This window comes from Eptatretus burgeri, chromosome 1 (genome assembly GCF_056783735.1).
Source record: "Eptatretus burgeri isolate ZD-2024b chromosome 1, Ebu_testis_v1, whole genome shotgun sequence".
Lineage (NCBI taxonomy): Eukaryota > Metazoa > Chordata > Myxini > Myxiniformes > Myxinidae > Eptatretus > Eptatretus burgeri.
In genome coordinates this window covers 62,210,850-62,216,849 of record NC_140961.1, presented here as the reverse complement: position 1 = coordinate 62,216,849, position 6,000 = coordinate 62,210,850, and positions in this window count along the sequence as shown.

Genomic DNA, 6,000 nt, shown 5'->3' with positions numbered 1-6,000 from the left:
TTTCTGGCACGTGATTTGAAAGTTTTTTTTTTAGTTTTTTTTTGTATGTACGGCAATGCACGTACGGACACGCTCATATGGCCACACGCACGGCCACGCGAGAGCAAAGGAACGGCCTGTGTGGTTGTTTCTGGCAAGCGGTTTTAAAGTAATATATATATATATATATATATATATATATATATATATATATATATATATATATATATATATATATATATATATATATATATATATATATATATATATATACTGTTTTTTTTTTGCACGTACAGCCACGCACGTACGGGCACGTGAAAGCGAAGGAACGGCTTGTGTGGTTGTTGTTTCTGGCACGCGGTTTGAAAGTTTTTAAAAAAAAAAATTTTTTGTATGTATGGCAACGCACGTATGGGCACGCATGTATGGGCACGCACGTACGGTCATGCACGTACGGTCATGCACGTATGGCCATGCACGTATGGCCATGCACGTACGGCCATGCACGTACGGACACGCATGTATGGGCACGCACGTACGGCCACGCGAGAGCGAAGGAACGGCCTGTGTGGTTGTTTGTGGCAAGCGGTTTTAAAGTATATATACATATATATTTTTTTTGCACTTACAGCCATGCATGTAGGGGCACGTGAAAGCGAATGAACGGCTTGTGTGGTTGTTGTTTCTGGCACGCGGTTTGAGTTTTTTTGCGGGGGGGGGGGGTAGGGTTTCCACGTACGGCCAGGCATCTACGGGCATGCACTAGTATCTATCAAACACTATAGTCACTACATCAACATCCATACCTCTCGTTCAAAATCCTGATGAGTCTCTTCAGTACAAGCTTTCCAACATCATTGAAGGTTTTGAAATGGTTGTCATTTAGACCCTGGATCATGGCCATGCCATCAATGAGGTTGGCATCTGTGTTTACAGATGCTGGTGGAAGAACTACAATATTGGGCCCTTTCTCTTCAAGTTTTTCAGCAATATCCGACTTCTTCTTCTTCCTCATTTTGCCATCATCATGAAACATGGACGTGGGTACCCCTGGTAACTCGTACTGCAGGACTTCACGCATGTCGCTTTCACGGTATTTTGACACTGCAAGCAACCTCCGAAACAGCACCTCTGTGTCAATCAACGGCTTCCTATCTTTGTCATTCTTGATACATACTTTCATTGAAGCGAAAGTTGCAAGCAGTGTTTTATGGATTGGCTCCCAGAAACCTGTAGACCTCTCTACCATTCTCTCTTTGACAAAATTCTCCATCATGGATTTCCCGTTTTCGGGACCTTCTGCCAACGACTTCTCTACTTTCTCAGTTGCGACTTGGCCAGTGGTAATGCTCACCAATTTAGCTGGAACTGAATCAAGGTCGAACTGATTCTGGCATTAATTAGAAATATACGCCTTTATCCTGGAAACATCATTTTGGTCTTTGCTTTTTCGGGCTGCACAAAGTTTTTCATGGCCCTTCTTGGACTTTGTAGTCTGGTACATCGACTTGAAGCACTGCGAATACTCGCCAGTCACATATCTAGTGATGAGCCAACGCAGCAGTGCACCTTTCCTCAGGGTGAAATTGACCACACCACCTCTGCTTTTTGCTTCACGGTTGATACTCTGTTCCATGGCTTGGTCAGTCGGGACGCAGTTCAAACTGTTTTCTGACCCTCTCATGACAAAACCACTGCTCATCAAGAAAGAGAACATATTCGGGACAGTCTCTTCCAAATCCATCATTTCTGTAAGGTAGATTGGGGTATAGCATGCATAATTGATTCGTCCAGGAAGGAAGAAATAGGGAATCACCTCCTCAACTGCTTCCAGGTGGAGTTCAAATCTGCTTCACGATCAGCTCTGATAAGTTTCAAGAGGATGTCTCCAGTGCGCAAGAAGTTTAACCAGAAGCGGAAGGTGGACGATTGTTCTTTCCCAGTGGTTTTGAATGCCTCGTTGGTTTCAAGGACAGTGGACGGGATTTGTATTTCCTCGCAGATGGCGGAACATGCCTCAGGTGACTTCACTCTGACAAACTTTTCATGAATTTTCTTGAATTTTTCATGTATGCCGCAAGTAAAGGATGAATACGCCATGTCAGCAGGAGATTTCACAAGTACAACATCATTTTTCTTTAAGCAGACATCCAAATGAACAAAATGATACCTATTTTGTCTTGTTCTAAAGTTGTGCAAGCTATCTCCATTTTTAGGGCCCTTTTTGGAACTCTGCCACTACACTATATTGAAAGACAAGGCATACCGGTTGAGTTGTCCAATTTGTTGTTACCTTCTGAATCGAAAAAATCATTTTCCTGGAGAACCCAGGTTCAAATCTCATATACTGTACTGCACAGTGAGTTTTTGTCCATTATTTCGTAATGTCTTCATGTTTAATTTAACAACACTCTGATTTCTCCTTATATCCCTGACCTACAGCCATATAAATGCTTTATCAAAAGAACTTGGTGTGTCTTGACATTACTTAAGCATCCAATTCATTTAACTTTTTAAAATTGTCCTCATATACGATGGTATTCCATGCTTTCTGGACTGTATCGATTCCAGTCAATTGAACTGCTTTTATTCCCTTTTAAAATGACGGTGGCAATTTCTCCTGGTAGGTTTTCGGTCCTTTTGTGCACTGAAATTACATTCGTGACCACTGCTAGAAGGAAACTGAAATTACCCCTTGGCTGGCTCGGGCAGGAAGTTGAAATCTGGCCTACTCTTTGCCAAATGGACGATGGGAAATTTAACGTTCACCAGCAACCAATGCTGTCAGATATTTGCTCCAGTTAACACCTCATCTGATGTTTTGATTGATGCAGAGCCCAGCTTCCTAAAGCTACTCCGACAGTTTATGGTCATTTCAGAAATCAAACCAAGGCTGGAGAGTTAAAAGGCAATTATGATACCATTGTTATCCTACCAGCCCTTCTGTAGAGTCTCACCTGCAGATTTCATAATGATGTTCATGAAATATAGGCCATGTACTTCAGTACTCCATGCAAACTTGTTAATTTTTCAACTGCCAAAACCCTGTTCAGAAAAAGAATATCCTTTTTTTTTTTGGTTCTTTTTTTAACCAAGAGGCGAATAATGCCACCTTGCCTTTCATTAAAACTGTCAAAGAAACAAGCATCTGTAAGAAAAAAAAAATTCTGATTTTTGTCCACTTTTCATTAGACATTTATTCAGTAGTTCAAAACACATCAGTTTTTGTGAATATTAAACTGAATGTTGATGTCAATGTTATGGAATTCCGGTCAGAATTGATTGTGATAAATTAAGAATTCATCTGGTTGTTTGACAATTTCCTTTGAAGAGGTTGAATTCATATTCTTCAAAAACGAACAGTCGGAACAGAAACATCCACAAACGTGCAAGTGGCCTTCAAAAATTATCCCGGTACAAAATACAATGATTCAACAAAAGCCAAATAGTTTGTTTTCAATACCTAAGTACAGTATGGAAAATATGAGTTGCGCAACTCAAGCAATACCATTGTTAATTATGCACCTTTTCATCTATCCACAGGTAAAACCAATCACTAAGAGTATCTGATCGATCTTCCGATTTTCCTCTATTTTTCTCTTCGGATAGCCTTTCAATATCTGTATATACACCTCCTTATTGCCTTTATAACTTATTGAACATAGTTGCATTACATATTGATCATCGCATAACACACATGAAAGTCATTCCTTAGATCTTATCAAAAGGTGGAAAGTCTTGACATATATTGGTTTCTGCTTCAAATAAAAGGAGTCTGTGTGTGGTATAGACAGCATATCATAGGGCTGAAGAAAAATCAGATAAAAAATCCCCTCATGGACTTCCCAGATGGGTTTCCAAGACGAGATATTATGCATTAAAGATCAAATATTTTTGTGGTCATTTCACTGGTTCTCTTATATTTTTCAGACACTGCATTGATCATCCCTGGTTTTTTTTGTTTTTTTTGATAGAGTCAAGGCTCGTAGAAAGAGCTAGAACATGTACTGAGTGTATCAGGACACAACAGGACAAAATGAACGGTAGAGGGGAGGGTGGGGAGGACACCAGCAGTGGAGATGAAGGACAAAATAGAGGGAGACTGATGGACAATGGGTGCGGGGAGGAATGGGGGGGGCAGGAAAAGATGCATGGGATGGAGAGGATGGATACAGAAAGGAAACTCTCAGAAAGAAAAAACTTGAAATTTGGGAGGAGGGCTTTGCGTGGTGTGGTGGCAGAGAAGTTAACTAAGGCAGAAAATATCATAGTTTTAGATTAGGGATGATCTGAGACGGTGGTGAAGAACAGCCGTGTTGAAGATTTGGAGGGAACAATGACATTGAAGAGAATGGGGAAGTTGATTCCACAGGTGTCAAAACAGAGGAACAAATGGGTGAAGGTGAGCAGTGATCCTGGATTTTGGGAGTTTCACCAGAAGGTGGTTGATGGTGGACAATGTGTACCCTGCAGGAACCCTGGGGGAGACAAAGCAAGGAAAGAGCAGAGGATGCAAGACCGTAAGTAGGTGGTAAAAGACAAAGACCACCGATGTGTCTGATGGGAAAGCGATTGTTGCTTTTACTATTCACTTCTCACACAATGTGTCATGTTATTCACCAATATTGTTTCCATAGATGTATTTTATTAATTTTCTACTCAGAAGAGGAATTGTATTTGTTATCTGTTTCAATTTCTTATCATCCATGATGGGTATTTCAGAGTGCAAAGTGTTCTAAAAGCTGCCAACACCATGGCCGAGAGAGAAAATGGACTAAGATGGACAAACAAGTAATGTGGGTAACGATGAGGGGTAGGGGAGAATGCAAAGGATGGACAAGATGGATACAGAAGCAAAAAACAATTGTGTGGGGTGGTTTAATGGGTGTAGAAAAGATCATGGTTTTGGATGGGAAATGATCGGAAATGGTGGTAAACAGCTTTATTGAAGACCTGGAGGGAAAAATAAGATCGAAGAGAAGGTGTAAGTTGGTTACACAGGAGGGAAAAATTCGAAATGACTGAATGGAGGTGAGCAGTGATGCTGGATTTTGGGAGTTTCACTTGAAGGGGGTTGCAGGTGGACCACATGCACCCTGCAGATACCTGGGGGTTGGGGGGGGTCAAGGCAAAGAATGAGCAGAGGAAGGAAGACAAGAAAGGTGGCTGTAGAATACAGATAGACCACTAACTTGTCTGTGATGGGAAAGTGATAGGCCCATAGACTCAACTTCATCAAGGGAGATTCCAATAATCATGAAGGCCTTGGTTTTTATGGCATCAAGCTGAGCAAAGTTTCCACCTGTGAGGCAGAGGTGCCAGCCCAGAGGGAAGATCATTATTCCATCAAGCAGCGGATGAAAGCCTTGTAGGTGGATATGAGTCCAGGTGTGCCAAGGACAGACTTTGCACGATGGAGAATGCCCAGTTGGCCACTGGCTTTGGAGGAAAACTATGAAATGCGGCTTGCCCAAGAAAGATCAGGGCTGATGGCGAAATCCAATAGATTGCGTGACTGAATTTATTTGAGAGGATTGGTGAGTAATTATGTGAGGTTTACCATACCGTCCTTTTGAAGAAAGTGAGTGAGTGAGTGGGGTTTCTCAGGATAAAACACATTCCAAGTCGTTGACCAGTTTGTAATTTTAAGTCTCACTATCAAGTCTCACAGCACCACTTTAGGAAAGACAGCGTAAGTTCGTGCGTGACTTACCTCCCCAAAAAAGCAGCAGGTGAGGGGATTTGCATACAGAAAAAAGCACAATTTAAACGCTTTGCACTTCAATAGGCCAATTACGAACTGTTCGGAGCAAGCAAAGGTGGCAAGGTGGGAGGTCGAGCAGGTATGGCGAATCTGCCAAGTGCACTGTGTGGACTGTGTGGTAAGCAGCCTCCAATGGCTTGAGGAAGGTTCTGGATGCAGGAAGGGAACAAATTAACCGACGATTCTAAATTATTGCCATAATAATTATTTCAGTAACAATATATTCCCTTTGAGGTAACTGCAAAGTTACGATTACG